This window comes from Protopterus annectens, chromosome 8.part1 (assembly GCF_019279795.1).
Source record: "Protopterus annectens isolate FY-2018-M chromosome 8.part1, PAN1.0, whole genome shotgun sequence".
NCBI lineage: Eukaryota > Metazoa > Chordata > Ceratodontiformes > Protopteridae > Protopterus > Protopterus annectens.
In genome coordinates this window covers 425,871,395-425,889,892 of record NC_056742.1, presented here as the reverse complement: position 1 = coordinate 425,889,892, position 18,498 = coordinate 425,871,395, and positions in this window count along the sequence as shown.

The following is an 18,498-nucleotide window of genomic DNA, read 5'->3' as shown; positions in this document are numbered from 1 at the left end:
TATCCAAAATCTGGAACTCACTTCCCAGTGCCATAACTACCCTCACTTCCATCAGTCTCTTCAAAAATGCTCTTAAAGCACACCTAAAATATCACTGGCTATGTCCTTGTCCATACCCCAACTGCCCCCCCTTTCTCCTGTACCACTAATTAGCTGCCAGCTCTACTATTAGCTGTTAACAGGTTATCAGTATTTCATTACTATTTCATATCCTTTAACTAGCAGATGATTGCAGTACGATGTTTACTCTTTTCTCTATGTGAGAAATTAATACTACTAGGCAAATGTCTTGCACCTTATATTGATATTATACTCTGACATATGTCATTACCTGTCAGACTGTGTCTTTGCTATAAATATGCTGTTCTTTTTCCACTGAAATGCTAGATTATACTTTTATATTATGTGAAATTCTGCTTGTCTGAATATATGGAGCCTTCCTTGTGATATTATACTCTGACATATAGGTCATTTCTCCTGTTGAACTGTGTCTTTACTATAATTATACTGTTTCTTTTTTCATCTGATATGCTAGATTGTACTCTTATAGTATGTAAATCTCATATGTCTGAATATATGGAGCTTTTCTCCCCGGGCCTCTGCTGAAAATGGGCACATACCCAATCAGACTTTCCCAGTCAACAAATGTAAAATAAATAAAATAAATAAATTTTTCTCATTCCTGTCAGACACAACAAGCTGCAGGCAGCTTTGAAGGGACCCTACAAGGTAGTAAGAAAGGTGAGTGATGTTAACTACATGGTGGAACTGCTAGGCAGGAGGCAGGAGCACAAATTGTACCATGTTAACATGATGAAAGCTTACCATGATAGGGAGACCCTTGTGCTGAGTATTTGCAGTGGACTGCAGGAGGAGTCTGAGGGAGATCTGGTGACTGATCTTCTCAGTGAGCCTTGGACTGACACCTCAGTGGAAGGGGTAGCAATGTACCAGCAGCTATCTCCTACCCAGGTTTGAGACATCCGAGCAGTGTTAAAGGATTTTGGGGACATGTTCACTGGGAAAACAAGGTGCAGTACCAGGTGCATGCAGGACCACAAAGGCCTATTATGCAGGCCCCTTATAGGGTGCCTGAGAGAGTCAAACAGACTCTGAGGGAGGAGATACAGGAGCTGTTTGAACTAGGGGTAATTCAAGAGTCCAATAGTCCCTGGGCCACCCTAGTGGTGCTAGTGCCAAAGAAGGATGGCAGCACCAGGTTCTGTGTGGACTACAGGAAATTAAATAGTCACACAGAGTCAGTTGCTTACCCGAATGCTAGGACAGATGAGGCCCTAGAGCAGCTGGGTGGGGCTAGGTATCTTACGACCATTGATCTTACCAAGGTTTACTGGCAGGTGCCCTTGACTCCAAGTGCCAGAGAGAGGTCAGCCTTTGTGACTCCTTTTGGCTTGGATGAGTTCACAAAGATGCCCTTTGTGATGAAGAAGGCCCCAGCAACTTTTCAGAGGCTGGTAGATTATATCCTAGCAGGAGCAGGAGGGTTTGCCCTTGCTTACCTAGATGATACTGTTGTCTACAGGTGTTCCTGGCAAGAGCACCTTCAGCATGTCAGGGAGGTGCTGGGCAGACTACAGAGGGCAGGGTTGACCATTAAGCCCAGCAAATGTCAGGTGGGTATGGCAGAAGTCTCCTACCTGGGACATAGACTGGTGAGTGGTAAGTTCAGGCCAGTACCTGCCAAAGTGGAAGCCAATCAGGCTTAGCCTGCACCTGTTACCAGAAAGCAGGTGAGGACATTCTTTGGGACAGCAGGGTACTACAGAAAGTTTATCCTCAGTTATAGTACTATAGCTGCTCCCTTCAGAGATCTGACAAGGAAGAACAGGCCAGATAAGGTAGTGTGGATGATAGCATGTGAGCAGGCATTCCAGAAGCTTAAATAAGTTTTGGCAGGACTCCCTGTGTTAGCCAGACCAGACTACAGCAAAGAATTTGTTGTGCAGGTCGATGCTTCAAACCATGGGGTGGGGGCTGTACTTAGCCAGATTTCTTCAGAGGGAGAAGAGCACCCAGTGGTTTATCTCAGTCATAGGCTTCAACCCAGGGAGGAATGCTGTGCAGCTGTAGAAAAGGAATGCTTAGCCATACTGTGGGCACTGCAGAAACTTCAGCCTTATCTGTATGGATGAAAATTCACTGTAGTTACAGATCACAATCCCCTAACATGGTTACACTGAGCCAGCCAGCAAAAGACCAAGTTGCTAAGATGGAGCCTAGGGTTGCAAGCATATAATATGTCAGTGTAGCACCGCAGTGGGGTTAGCAACACCAACACAGATGAGCTCTCAAGACAGGAAATGGGGTAAGGTATATTCAGATAGACCTAACCCTTTCAAGCAATGGTTCTCAAGGGTCACTTAAAAAACTAACTTGAGTTCCCCTGGGGGGGAAGATATGTGAAGATATGAGAAGGCTGCCAGCCTAGCTAGATAACATTTTTAGATAATTCTATGTCATTGTAAATATGAATATAATCCACAGGCTTGTCCTATTAAATGTAAGAAAACTGTGTTAAACATTGAACTTCAAAAATGTAACCACAGTGCACTCTGCTGGAAGAAAGCTGATAAGTCAAGCATTGTATGACTGTTTAATCTCACAGCTCAGAGACATAGAGAACAGAGTTAATTGCTAGATTTTACTTATATAATGTCTTGTATTGCTGTAGTTTCCTGGCCAGGTGCAAGATCAAAGAAATGTTAAAACTCTGAGTTTCTGTTAGCCTGGGAATCAGAGAAGAATGATGTAATTTAAAAGGAGTCAGCAGTGATGTATTACCAATTTAAGAGATCTCAGAGAGAGATTTAGAGCATGTTGCATTTGTCTTCAGAACTGACCACTCACCAGCACTCTGCCTTTGCTCTATATGTAAGTTTATTTAGAACTGTGATTGCTCTTAGATTTAGACAGGAATTTAGTCAAATTTAGTCTAGCTGCTTTCTATATGTATGTCAGACTATTCTACAGTATTATTTTAAGCATTTCCTATGATTTCTGAACTCTTGACTAACACTGTGTTGAATTGAGTAGATTTGTCTTATGGTTTGATTATTTATTATAAAATATTTGTAAACCTTTCAACTGTGGCTGTTTTGTGATGAGATAATTTAAGCTCTAGGGGACATTGCATGTATATAGTGATACTATACAAAGCCACTCAAAATAAGCCTTGCTGTTCGTCACACTTACTAATTGGATAATAATATTGCACAGTAATAATTGGACACCCTTTGGTAAGGGACTTTTAAGTAGCTGATAAGAGTAGTTGTTGGCAGTGATTACTAACTTATAGCCTGGCAGGAGGGATCCTAGCTGGAGAACCTGTGCCAGCCTTCCCCAGGAGTGTTTGTTTGTATATAAACACCAAATTTCAAAATGTGTGTGTGTGTGTGTGTGTGTGTGTGTGTGTGTGTGTGTGTGTGTGTGTGTGTGTGTCAGCTACTTGGGCAGGGACATAAAGCACTGGTTGGACAGAGAGGGCACTGGAGGTTTTGGCTTGACTACTCAGCTGAGATCTGCACCCTATAGCTGTGCCAGTGGGGAGTCTTATTGGGGATCTGGAGAGAAAGGGAGAAACCAGCCCCTGACTGACTGTGATCTCTGTGTCCTCTTAAGGGAATTTATACCTTACTGTGTGTGCATTTGTTATCCTTCCCAATGTGGATGCCCCGCACTGGTGTTAGTGGTGAGGATTGAGGCTCCTTGATTACTGGGCCAGTGCACGGGCATCATAGAGGGCTGCGCGTTTTTCCAGATAACTGAGGAACTTTAGGTCATCAGTCTTGGTGATTAGGAATATCTGAGATCCAAGTGATGCATTTCAACAAATGTGTGCTAAAAATAACATTATATTTAGTAATAGGTTTGATACAAAATGATAAGCAAAGGGGAAATAAACTTTTTTGGATCTTGAAGAGTTGCCTTAAGAATGCAGTTGAGACAGACAAGATTATTTTTAAACTACTAAAGAGTCAGAAAAGTCAAAAGATAAGGAGATATAAATAACAATGCCCAGATCACGTATGACACTGACTGACTGGAGTTGCATGCCACCTGTAAAGTATTTTATGAAATATTTTATTTACCAGAATGAGCTATAGTACAAATTTTAATGTTTAGGTTGTGTTGACATAGTATAACCTATGTGTTACTTTGGTGGAGTAGAGGTATAAAGCCCTAACTATGACTCAGGTGACCTGAGTTCGATTAGAGTCTCATGTATCTGACACAGCGGCAGGGAGGATGGCACATGAGCATCTCCTGACAACAATTCCTAGTAGAGGCCAGGGATGTCTCCAGAAGAACCATGGCCAGCAGGTGGCAGTGCTGGATGAGCTGTCATAGAGGCCAGGTGATATGCTGCAAGCCCACATTGCCATGAAAGACCCTGCCTGGATGGAAGTCCAGAATTGCTGAACCCCTTACCTTTAATCTGTTACTGGCCCCAGCAATCACTGGATTAAGTCCAGGAGGACATGGTGCAGCTGATAGATGCAGCACCGATGGGGCATAAAGGCTGGGCTAGTAAAAATGATGGAAGGGTGTAAAGAAAATGAAGAAAAAACAAACAAAACCAAATAACATAATGTAACCCATATTGGAACAATTATGAGTCAGTTGTGGAATGAATAACAATGCACAATTTATACTTCCAAAAACTTAGACAACTATAGGCCAGGAGTGTTGGCCTAAAGGTATGTAAAATATATACCAAATAGGAGAGGGGGCAGTCTTGTGGTACACCACTGGTCTAAAAACGTTAAGAACCACAGGCCAGGGATATTGACTTAAAGGTCTGAAAATGAGATGCAAAACAGGAGAGGGTCCAACACTGTGCCCTGTATAATGTCATTTGTAACTGTTTTCTGTTAGAGGTGGTGACTCTAATCACATGGGCTCTGATATCTAACTAGTTAGCTATATACTGTGCTGCATACGGATTTCTATTCAGATTTGCATATCTGTCAATTATACCCTCATGAGGTATAGAGCAAAACCCCTGTGCCAATTCCAAATATGCTTTATTGACAAGAATTTAGTGAGACAGGACTTACCTTTGACAAAACCAAACTGATGACAGTTTAGTTTAAAAGATATTAAATGTTCAAATGAATTAGATTTAAGAAAATTTACACACCAGAGGTTTATTTATTTTTTGTTTTATTTACTGATTTATTTAATAACCACATTATCCGTCTGCACAAAGAAGGAAATTCAACAGACATTAGTAAATTTAGACATATAGCAATCTTATTTCCCCTTGACAAAATATTTAAAAAATTTATTCAAAAACAATTGCTAGGCTATCTCCTGCAGGAAGAACTCCTAATCCTACACAACATGGCTTCCATCCTTCCCATAGTATTAGCACTGGCTTTCTGACTTATATAGATACTGTTAGTAAAGCTAGCAATAACTGCAAACTAGTCTCTTTCTTATTTCTAGACTTGTCTAAAGCCTTTGATACAGTTTATCATAGCAAACTTCTACTTCAAATGTCCTCACTAGGTCTCTCTCAGCCTGCCCTTCTGTGGTTCAAGAGCTTCCTGTCCAATAGGTATAATTCAGTAAAATGGCTCTCCATGCTCTTGCCTTACCTCCCAGTCATCATCAATGTACCACAAGGCTCTATCCTTAGTGCCCTCACCTCCTCTTTAATATTTTCACCAACACCATCTATAAATACCACACAAAAGGCCTCCCTAATACAACATGCTCAACCCAAAAAAAAGACCAAACTACTACTTTTTCCCCAAATCCCTCTCTTATGATAATACAACCACTGAAGTCACTTCTCATAGCAAATTATTGGGAGTGATAGTAGATGATAATCTTACATTTGACTTGCATATACTAAATTGTATAAGAAAAACTCATCAAAAACTAGGGATGCTTTGCAGACCCAAAAACTTTCTCACAGGTACAACTAAAACTACACCTGCCACTACTTATCTCCTCCCCAGTCTTCTTTATGGTGCTCCCATCCTTACTAACCTCCAGACTTCACAAAAATTAAAACTTGAACAATGCTATAGCAAAGTTGCTAAATTTGCAGCAAATACCCCCTTCAGAATCAACCACTGCACAGCACGAACAAGCCTAAATTGGTTAGAACTGCCTCAACAACTAACATATCCACAGCTTCTTACCACCTATAAAATTATACAGCATTCATCTGCCTGTCCAGCACTAAAAACCATTTTACACAACTATGTTCCAAGTCAGTCACTGTAGTCCAATGACCAAAACCTCCTGTCAGTCTACAAACCTATCAAATCTGTTGGGCATTGTCTGTACCCACACAAGGTTGCTAAGGCCTGGAACTCCTTACCTGTATCCTTCAGGTTAATACCCTCCTCCCATCTTTCATAACCACTCTGAAAGACTTCCTAGCTAAAATCCGTCTCTGTTCTTGTTCAAAACTAGGATAAACTACATTGCTAAATGTGACTGACCTATTTATAAGGACTGATACAAGACAGGCAATGCTACTGGCTGCTATTTTTATCTACTGATTTGGAAAGTCATCAGCTGAAGAAGAGCACAGTATAAATTTGTTGATACAGGATATGTGCACAGGTTTGAAGTCAAAAGTGGATATATGTGATGGGATTCACTTTATAACCTTGAATTACTGAAATGTCGAATTTCAGTATCTCGAGACTATAAAACTGAATCCACAAAACACAGACACAAAAAAAACGCGAAAGTCAAAACACCGAAAAAAACGCACACACAATACTACACATACACCACAACACCCACATCACAACAAAAACAAACAAAACTACATACATACACAACTCATACACACATAAGCAGGGGGGCAAGCCCCCCTGCACCTGCCATGTGGGGGGCTGCACCCCCCACACCCCCTACTTATATATACTAACTCCGAGATCGCACAAACACAAAACAGAAGCCGACTCACACACGCACATTCTTCGACCCCTCACACACACATCAAACACATCAGCACACTCACACACACTCTAACTCCCACTCACAACCCTTAGAAAACACTTACCTGACATAACACCTACATCTACATATGGCACCACACACCATCAAAACACAATCCCGGACATTACGCAGCGTAAGGTCATAACCGCGAATTCGACATATATTCGAATTCGCGATTATGGGCTTTCGCTATTTTTAACATTCGGCTTTATAGCCTCTAGATACTCAAATTCGACATTTCAGTAATTCGAGATTATAAAGTGAATCCATGTGATGATATGTGGCTGTTGGGCACAGTTCAGAATATTTGTTGAGGAGTCATTGGCTAGAGATGCTATACAATCTGTAAAATAAGAGTTGAACTGTATTGCAGCTTGAGTGGTGAGTTATCGGGAGAGGGGTTTGGGTTGAAATTTTTCCCAGGATGTAAGATTTCTTTAATGGCTGTCCAAACTATTTTAGGGTTGTGTTTAGTATTATTCTGAAAGTTATTATAGTATAGTTTTGTGTCTTAATTTATTTGCTTTTTATTACAATTGTGAAGCATTCTAAAGTTTTCAAGATATTGAGGTGGTTTATATGTTTGCCATTCTTTCCATGCTTTTTCTCTTTCTTGCATTAACATTCTACTCTTTTTGGATAGCCAAATTGCATTATTTGTTTTAGTCTCTTCGTTTTCGGAGGTACAAGGCTATTTAGAATATTTAGAAAAGTTGTATTGAATTCACACACAGCATCGTCTAAGGGGAGGATGTTTAGGAAGTTCCAGTTAATAGATGATTGTGTATTAATGAACATTTCTGGGTTAAAATTGGAAAGTTTGCATGGTGTTTTATAAATATACTGTTTAAATGGATGTGTAAGATGTCTGGTTGTATAGATAGGGAGACGATCACTGAGAGACTCTGACATTGTACCTGTGGTGGTGTATATACTAGGGTATGATACTAGGATCCTGTCTAATAAGGAATTTGATGTATTGCTATAATGTGTGGGGCTATTAATTAGTTGTGTAAACCGTATAAGTTCATGCTAGATGTAGAGGAGTTAGAGTTTATGTCCGACCAATTGACATTCACATCAGCTATTAGTATATTTTTTCTCATGGAAATGTTATGGATATTCAATGTAGGATATCTTCCAGTATAGCTGTACTGTTGCCACGAGAGACGTAAAGGACAGTAATACATATTTGTTTATAATTGTTTATTTTGAGGAAAACAATAAGAAGCTCTACTGAATGGAATTTTGGTATTGGTTTGCTGTAAGGGGAAATGTGGTAGGTGTTGAGAAATATACGGTCATTACAGATAATATTATAGCCAGGATGTGTAACTTCAGAGTCATTTATACTGGTTTAAGTCAAGTTTCAGTTGCAGTGAGAACATCAGGCTTATGTTAGGTAATCTAGGTATGTAGTTTAGCAGTTTTATTTCTTGTGCTTCTAAGTTTTATTGCAGCAAAAATGAGATCACCAAGTTTGGGAACTTGCTGTTGTTGGGTTGGAGAGGAGTGTGGGAGCGAATTATCTTTGTGTTCATTGTGATAGTTTGGGCCAGGATCATGGTGCATATCTCCTCCTAGAAGGATTTTAATATATTGGAGAATGTTTTAGAGAGGATTCTTGCATTTAATTTTGGTATGGTTTGAGTTGAAGTGCTGTTAAGCAGTCTATAATTTGGAATGAAAGTAAGGGGGAATATTAAATACGTGTGGTGCAATATGTGGAGATTGTTAAGAGGAAGTATGGATAGGTGGTTGAGACTTTACATATAAGGCTATTGAATTAATGGGTTCATAGTTACCATGATCCATACTTTGCCACCCTTGTGAAATGACATTACCATGATGCATGCTTTGCCACCCTTGTAAAATGGCATTGTGACGGTTGTTTTCCAGGCTTCAGGAATGTACCCAGTGGATTGACTTAGATTAAAAAGGTTTAGCAGGATTTAGATGGGCCAAATTTGTTACTGATAATGAGGCATCCTGGTAAGTTATTAGGGCCCATGGATCAGATGTTGTTGGTATCACAGAGGGCTGAGAAGACTTACTCTATCATAATAAAAGTGATAGCTTGGACTGTGAAACCTGTGGAACTGTGGAATAATTAGAACTGTGGGAAGAGTAAGTGTTACACTAAGTCTCTGAGCATAAATCTCTTGTTATTGTAAATCATGCAGAAACATGCTCACTGCTCAGATTAATACTATGCTTTTTAGCTTTCATTTGTTTTGCAGAAACAAGATTGTAAAGGCAATTTGACTGTTCATCATTTTTAACACAGAAAGTGAAGAAATTGTTTAAAGCTAGGTAGACAACTCATGGATTTTATATTCCAAGGGGAACCAACACCATTTCTAAAGATGGAGTTGCTGTAAGAATTGTTTTGTTTTTTTCTTGATTATCTTATGACGTACAGCTCAGCTAAGCTGAGAGTCCAGGATGAGGTATAAAAGTGTAACAACAGGTGAGAAGGGGACATGTTTTTTTTGGGGGGGTGAATGGATTTGAATGTATGATTTAAAATCAAATAATAAAGGCTATGTTAAAAATGATAAGGAGCACACTCCCACCCACAATTACCTCCATACCATCATGCAGCCACTTCAAAACTTTACTAAAAGCGCAACTAAAAACATGCTGGCTATGCCCTTGCAACTCCCACTCTAATATCATCCACCCCATCCAACCACTACCTTTCTTTCCACTCCACTAACTACCTTGATTATAGCAAGCTCAGATGCTCATAAGCCAGTACTTATTATGCAGCACGAACTTCTTCTTGTAACATTTGTTAATGTCTGGTATGCACTTCACAGATAAAGATTCTAGTTGTCTACTGATGTACTATGTTCTTCATCTGTAAATATGTTGTAAGTAATTGCTATGTAAATTGTTATTCACTATGTAATCCAATGTATATACTGTCTGTTTATTTTAACTGTGGAGCTTTTCTCCCCGGGCCTCCGCTGAAAATGGACCTACGTCCAGTCGGACATTCCCGGTCAACAAATTTAAATAAATAAATAAATAAAGGTATTGAATTACATAAGAATCATGCCGTTTTGTACATCTATATCATAACATTGACAGCTTAGGTTGTCGAATCCAAAATCATCGACACCTAAGCATCGAAAGCTAAAAACAGCGAACGGCCAAATCATCAAATTCTTTCCTAGGGAAAGAATTCACTTGGCCGCCCGCAAACAAAATAAACAAACTCACCCAAAAATAGTGGGAGGCTGTGCCCCACACACCCCCTCTAACTAAATATACCAACTCCGAGACCACAATACATTGGGGAAAGGGCAAATCCCCAAGAACGGACACGCAAATTCTTTCCCGAGTAAAGAATTTGATGATGTGGCTATTCGCTATTGTAAGCATTTGGGGGCTTAGGTGGCGATGAATTTGCATTTGACGACCTAAACTGTCAACAAATCAATAGGGAACCCTTTTTTTGCATATAGCTTCAAGGTAAGTTGTAAGCCTAGAGGTAACATCAGTATAGAGAAGGCTGCTAAGTGTTTATGTGGAGAAAATGAGGAAGGTTTAAAGAATTGTTGTGAAGAAAATGGAGAGGAAAGATCTGTCTCTACAAAAGATTACCACAAGTCGATTACACTTACTCACTCTTAGGCTCATTTGCTCCTGCTGGGAGAATGACTGATCAAGTATTTTCCTCAGGTATTTTAAATGTGAACTGCATTGTATGGCTTCACCGTTGTTTCTGTTAACTGATAGAGAGATTAGCTTTTGTATTAACTGGATTAAAACAGGACTGAAATGTTTAATTCCCATTTAGCAGGAGAGACAAGTCTTCCAGACATTTTAAAATGCATTCAAAATCTGACTGGAGTTATAAAAGGTGCCAAATAAAGATTAAATGTGTGGGTCTCCAGGATGGAGGCTTGTTGATATTCTAACAACTCTAATTATGATAATCAGAGCAGAAGAACTACAAATACAAATGAGGACTTACATGTACAAAGTCTAAAAGTGCCTTAGAGTGCTCCCCATTACTCTGAGATACAGTAGTCTTAGAGTTATTTATATAAGTTGGAAGATTGAGAGAGCACAGCTCTATATTTTGGGAGGTGCTGAAGGGGCACTCCCCCAAAACAAAAATATTTTGAAGGTATAACAGTAAGTATTGAAATTGGCTGTTTTTGCTGAAATACATTTTATTTTTTGAAGTGTTGGGATTATTTCTCCCATTTGTGGTAGTTTATAACCCCTCCAGCTCAGTAATTTTTTATATTCATGATTCGGTTGATTATAAATGTTCTGACAGAAAGAAAACTTGTAAATCATATGCTGGTGGTTTTGTTTATTTTAAGGTGAGATATTTATGAATTAGTTATGAATAATAATTCTGAAGGATTTAAAAAGATCTTAGAAAAAGGCCAAATACTGTTTCTCATTTAAAGCTTCTCTGACATATCCAGACTCTTTGAGAAGAGCAACACTGATTAACATTTATTTTCTAAAGTGATATTGGGTGTGACTGAAGACATTTTGGGCTTCAGCTTGATTATAGATAGATATCATCTGGTGTGCAATATGTTCCATATCTCTGGCCTAATTTATTTAAGATGGTGACTGGACTGAACTTGTTGAGCCCAACAGTTGTACCCCTTTTAATAAGTCTACTACTTAGGATTTTAGGTAGTTTCATAGGTAGGTACTAGGCTATCTGCCCGAGGGCATTTATAAGCCTAGCCAGAGTGTGTCAACTAGTGAGACTATCCATTGTTTCAGGATCTGTCCTCTAACATTTTGGTTTGTCAGTGTGATCAGAAGGATGGCTAGAAAATCAGAATATGGATTTAGAAAATTAGAAAGAAGGCTGTTGTAGCCAGTAAGGCCTTGGCCATTTATTTTAGCTAAGAGTCCTACATGGTACAAATATTTGTATTGTGTATTTGTATCACTATACCTTTATAAACTAGTTACTTTTCTGTTAACTTTTAAAAGAGTGTATAAGCTACCTACTTTTTCTGTTAACTTCAAAGAGAGCTTCTCTCATATTTAATTTTTATTAGCTAAATATTTGAATGGCTAGCCATAGCTGAAATGTACCATGATTCCGTTTACAGAATGCAACAAAATGTAATGAATGGGATGACTATCTGTCAATTTAGCTGCATTTGCAAATGTCACATATTATAAATGATAGTGTGTTTTTTGTTTGTTGGAGCTTTTCTCCCCAGGCCTCCACTGAAAATGGACATATATCGAGTTGGACTAGCCCGGTCAACAAATGTAAAATAAAAATAAATAAATAAATAAATATTCACTTCCTGCAATATGAATTTGCATTAGACAATTATAGTGATTCCATTCAATTTGCAGCTGATTTCAGTAGGAACAACCTGAATACTTAATATCACCATAGTTTCTGAACATGTCTGCCCTATCTTTGTTACCATAATTAGTTGACGGTGAGATGACAGAAATGGTATGAGATCATGCAGTCTGGTTATTCTGCTCCAAGTGATTTTTGAAGAACTTTGTCAGTGCTCTCTCAAGTCAAAGAAACCATTTTTGTGATCTTTTATTACCTTCTTAAAGACATTCCTGAGCTGTTAATAAAAAACAATATGAAATGTCATAATGTGATGAATTCAATCTTAGTGTAGTGGGTGCAGGGTTCTAATCTCCTAAGAGTAGGATATTGTTTTACAATACCATATTTCTTAGGTTCATAGGTTAATACTAGGCTATCTGCCCTAGGGCATTTATAAGCCTAGCCAGAGTTGTGCCTTAGGTTGAAGAATACCCCATTAGTTTGCCGTGCCTCTGTCCAGCAGTGATACAGAGATGATCCTCCACTGGTCAAGATTCATCTTGAACAGAGCCAGCCATGGACGGATTCTGTTCCACAGGAGTCTCTGGGTGATGAATCTGTGTTGAGGTTTAAGTCTCGACATGGCCTTGTATGTCAGGCACAGGTCACCTCTACTGAATAGAGCTGAGTTGGGCAGCATATGGCATAGAACTTTGGTCTTTCCAATTGCTGCAGATGTCGGGTAGGGGCATTGTACTCAATCATTGGTCTGATAAGTGAAGAGTACAGGGAACAATGACCTCCCTTGATCTGGATGAATCCCTTAATCAGGTGGGCAATGTAGAAGGTCCTCCTAACCACTTTGGCAATGAGTGTCAAAACAAAGGTTACTGTCAACTTGGGTCCCCAGGTCTCTGATAACCACTTCTGTGCTTAATGGATTGCCACCTATGACCTTGTTTTACCAAAGGGTATGACTATACAGCCATGGCTCTGGCACCAGTTATCCATTTCTATGAGACCTCTCTGAAGGATATCTGTGTCTGATGGATTGTTTGCAGTCATCTGCAAACTTTGTCAGCCACAATCCTCCTATGTTTGCCTGCACTTCTGAAAAGTAGATTGGCACCAGCAACTCTAACCCTGTGGGTTCGTGACATATGGGTTTACATTTAAGCTTGCAAGGTCAAGGTAGGCTGTATGAACTGCCCTCATCAATGGCCTTGGTGACTGTTTTTCAAGAGGCATGATGATCCAATCTTTATTTATGAGTTCCATTATGATCTCCATAGCTTTGCAGACCAGGCTTGTTAAGCTTATGGGGCAGTAATTACCAGGGTCCATACCATTTTAGCTTTTCACTGAACCTGTCTGCCAGTATGTTTGCAATGTCTGTGGGTTCAGTGATCCTTATGATTGTCGATTCAGCAGGCGTGGTTTATGGTCTGATCTCACCAATGATGTTCCCAGTCTATGTTTGGGTAGTTGAAGTCACCCAATATGAAGTTGCCACCAGCCTGGAGGTGTGGGCAGTTTGGCTTTTAGGAACAAGTGCTGACTATGATACAACTGTATTCCACCCAACTGCAATGCTTTATTTTATTTTTAACATCTTTTCTCTGAGTGCTTAAGTGGCATACCTATCTATGTTTCAGTGAATATGAGTGACACAGGCATGAGTTTAAATACAGTAAGGTAAATTTGTCTTGCATTACTAGCCTATATTCTTTTACCCTGATATGTGTTTTAGCAACATCCTTCAAAAGTGCTAAGACTTTGTCATCTGAAGTGCAACTGAGCTGATTGTCAATGCACATCATTAAGCAATACTGGTATAAAATGAAGGCAATGGTTTCATGTTAACAGCTTCTATGGCTCACTTTCATCATGAAATCACTGTGTGCACTAAGAAAGGCCTTACAAATATATCATGGCTTTAGTCAGAATGCTGACAAGGAGCTACACATGTTACTGTAAACACAACAGGAGCAGTACAATACCGATGCTTCTTTGACAAGGAAGTTGTTACCATTGTGTAGTACACACACTGTCCCAGAAATGAAACACAGTCTATCTGTGTAGCTATGCTATACAATTCAGTAATCAATGCATATGACAGGTGCACTTAAAGCACAGCTTTCACAAAATAACAATTTCACTGACATGCATTCACAACCTGTGTTGATATATTATTCCTCAACATAAAAATGGATATGGGTAACTTGATAAAATGGTGTTTGTATACTGACATTACATTCATATAATGTAGTGTTTCAGGAACTGAACAGCAAGCTAAGTAACTCTACCAACTAACGACATGTGGAAGAACCACAACTGCCACAGCAGAAGTCTTAACACAACTGTGACACTTAACCTATACTAACTTATTACATCATATGTATGTGCCGTAAACAAACTCTTTGATATAAAAATGGATGGTGGAGGCCTCTCCCACTGTAATTGTACACATTGCAACTGTGGTGGATGTCATTCATGCATTACAATATAAGGGCCCAACAATGCTAACAGTTACTGAATGTGGATTTTGAACACCTGAGCATTTGATTACAGAAAATACATGATGTTATAGAGAATGAATGTGCCACATTAGAAGTGTCACCACAAACGTGAGATATATTGATATGTCAAGGCCTTACATCATCATTTTATTGCTGCAAGGATAAGCGTGCCTGTAATAAATGTACTAAAGCAACAACATACAGACTGTTGTCTCATTTACTTGTGCCAGAGGATAATGTTTACTACATAGGTTATATAAGGAAAATGTAATCACATCATCATTACTCAGAATAAAAGCATTTCTATGTGAGAAATTATGATTGCTTTTTGCAAAAGGAATCGGCATCTATACATGTACAAATTCCATGTGTTAGACAACAGTGTTAGTGACATGCACAGTCACAATAAGATTGACACAATGTAGTCTGAGCAGTAATGGTTAGATTAGAATTAACTGTCTAAGATCATAATCTACAGATTCGTTCCAGAATTTCAAGTGCCACACAACATGTTGTGGTATAGTACACAGCTGAATGGATGATACCACCACTGTTTATTAACTGGATGTTTAAACTAAAAAGTGGTTGAAGTGCACAATAACACTGCACAGCTACACATCATATATGTATTTGAATATTAGTGTACACTGGCCTCAAATATCCTACATATGTAGTTATAATCAAAGTCACACAGTGCAGGAGAATTTGCATTCCATCTTTGAGATACTGAAGTTATGGTAGCATTATGTCATCATTGTGTGGCCAAAATTTTATTTTCCCCTGAGGAAGCCAGGATTTGCTAGTTTAAGACTGTACCCCTGTAAATCCATCTCATAAGTGGAAATGTATGTAAAAATGGTTGTGAGGTTGTCAACAGACTGTATATAACAGTAATCACTGTAACAGGTTCAGGCACCTAGACAGTGAGACATTTCCCTGTAGTACATTTTGTTGGGGACACGTGGCTGAAGTGAAATTCAGATGCAGAGAAGTATGGCTGTTTGCAAATTTCCTGTGGGCAAAGAGAAGAATGTGGTGCCATGCCTACAACTTCAACAACCAAATGCACAGGAAGAAAATAATGTCCATGGCCCCCAAGGCAACATGAGACAGCAGGCACTATGGCAAGCACCAGCAGCAGGCTGATCAGTTGGCATGTCAGTGGCAATAAAAAGGCAGTGCACAATGGGCAGTGGCTTTGTAATTGGTGTGTGTGTGTGTGTGTGTGTGTGTGTGTGTGTGTGTGTGTGGACCACTACCCCCTTCACAGTGTGTACGGAACATTACCTAAAATGCATACTGGAGCATAAATGTGACTAGAGCTGCATGCAGGATTTCCTCCATGTCGTAGCATACTTCTACATGTTGTAGTTACATAAGCATGTACTGTACACTGAGCACAACACTCATTACATCTTCTGCCCACATGCACTTAGTTATTAAAGCTGTGGGCATGGCAGTGTGTGCTTCTCTATGCACACAGGAAATTTGCAAACAGTCATATTTCTCTGCAGTTGAATGTCACTTCTGCCACATGTCCCCAACCAAATGTACCACAGGGAAATGTCACAATTTACAGAGCACAGTATTAGTGATAATTGCCACAGGAGAAGGCTGACTTTAAAGTTGTGATAAAGCAAATTTGTACTTTTTGAAAATCCACTGTTTGAAACAGATGGTGCTGTGCATCGCAGGTTGTGCAATAAATGCATATGTGTGCACAGGACAATGAAACGTCACTATGATTGTCATGGGTAACTACATACTTCTCTAATTTCATTTAGATAATGTCCTTCGTGTACATTGCATTACTGTGAGGGACACTGACACATTTCACAATATGGTCTGACAAAGAAATTCACAGTTGTAAACCAGTGGCTTATCAATCAAACATTCCTGCCATTTCATGCCTGGATGATTGTACACTTGTACTGTCTCATACTTGCACAATGCGCATTGACAAGACAGACATGCAAGTCATACATAGGGAAGTGGACTGCAGAATAACATCGATGGATTATATGAGAATAGGTTAACAAAAATTGTAACACAGTTGTAAGTGCAGACATACATTAATTGACAGATTTAATTGAGTCAACATCAGTCTGAAATCAAGATAACCTGTTGACAAAATTAATAAAACCATGCAAACATTGTGCAACCTAAAACAATAATTATTTTGTTTTGTTGCTTTAATTTTACTCTTTAAGACCAGCACTGCCAATCTGAATTGTGCTGCTGATGGCAAAGTATTATCGCATGTACACTCATATCTTGAAGTGATGAATTTAGAATGAGAATTAGTAGTGTTGAATGCTGCCCTGTGCCGACTTACTCACAAAGATCAGTACAAGACAGTTTTCACAACTGGAAGCAGGAATGATGCATTAATGAAATACGTAGCCAACATTTACAGCCAGAGGATTAAAAAAAAATTCTGATTTTTTTTCTTCCATCTGGAGTTGAGCCTTTAGAGAATTCCAAGAAAAACATTTATACCTGTAAGAACTGAAAGGACAATAGACAACTGGAATGACATGGGAATAACTGGAAAAAAACTGGAAAGAGGCTGAAATGAATGTCTTTATCTGTTAATTATGCAAAACTGTGTTGTCTTTCCTTTATGTGCCAAATCTTCTTGTACCTTTCAGAATAAAAGTATGCATACACTGTAGTTCAATTAAGAATGTCTTATTATGTACAGTGGAGGTAGATGTCAACAACATCCAAAACAAATCTTACTGTCTCCAATAACAGTAGTGATAAACTGAAATAGACTGAATTATAGTGTCAGTAGGTTCAACACTCATTATACTCAGAATTATGTCTTTCTTTCTGAATAATATAATTAATATTCTGGAATGCTGGATATTTGACCTGACTTCTGCACTCATTCTCGAGTGTCTGTACCAAACTTCTGTGGTCTGCACTGCAATGATTTTCTACGTATTAGACTGAACTTACTAACTTGCTTTTGTGTCTGAAGTATTTCTCCTCTTCTTCTTCTTCTTCTTTCAGCCTTTCCCGGTTAGGGGTCGCCACAGTGGATCACCTTGTCCGCTCATGATTGGCAGTGGAGTTTTACGGTGTCGAGTTGCCAGCCTGGCGCCTAACCTTCCACAGAAGGCACACACATGCACACACTCACACCTAGGGCCAATTTAAAGTGTCCAATCCACCTGCGGCATATCTTTGGGATGTGGGAGGAAACCGGAGCACCCGGAGGAAACCCACGCGACCACAGGGAGGACATGCAGACTCTGCACGGAAGGCACCCCAGCCGAGGATTGAACCGGAGAACCTCTTTCTGTGAGGCGTCAATGCTAAACCTGTAAATTTCCTACAAGTTTTACATGCTTCTTTAACATTGGTTCCCAACCCTGTTTGAACTTATGTACTGCACATTTTGTTAGCATATTTTATTCATATCAGTATTGTTGACTGAAGGTTATTCATTTGTACTGAAACATTGTTTATATATGGTGGCATTTCTAGGCCTATGCAAAGAGAATACCGTATTTCTATCTAAAAAACTATATTTAAGTGAAATCTAATCTTACAATACTTGAGTATTATCTATGCAAACTACCTAGGTAGTCATACTTCTGATGATTAACATTTGTCAACAGATTTCTGCACATGTGAATCTGTGTATTCATCTTCATTACCCTAATGACTGCTGCAATCTGTACATCCAAC